The sequence below is a fragment of the Phyllopteryx taeniolatus genome, chromosome 6 (assembly GCF_024500385.1).
Source record: "Phyllopteryx taeniolatus isolate TA_2022b chromosome 6, UOR_Ptae_1.2, whole genome shotgun sequence".
Lineage (NCBI taxonomy): Eukaryota > Metazoa > Chordata > Actinopteri > Syngnathiformes > Syngnathidae > Phyllopteryx > Phyllopteryx taeniolatus.
The window spans coordinates 17241287-17241541 of record NC_084507.1 but is presented as its reverse complement, the minus strand read 5'-3'; positions in this window follow the sequence as shown (position 1 = coordinate 17241541).

Sequence of the window (255 nt, the reverse complement as noted above, 5' to 3'; positions counted from 1 at the left end):
GACTCTGCATGGTTACCACGCAACTGACAGACCATAATACTCACAGGGCCCAGTCTGCCCCCACCCCCCCTACCGAAGCGCGCGCGCTCGCACGCACGCGCGTGCACGTTACCACTCCAACACATGCATGCTCAGGCCCACTGAGCCACCTCGTTGTCATGGCGACGCCCCCTCCCCTGTGCACCAGGCCAGACCATAATACTCCAAGCAAGCGTACATCCCATAATATACTACACCTAAAAAAGACAAGGAAAT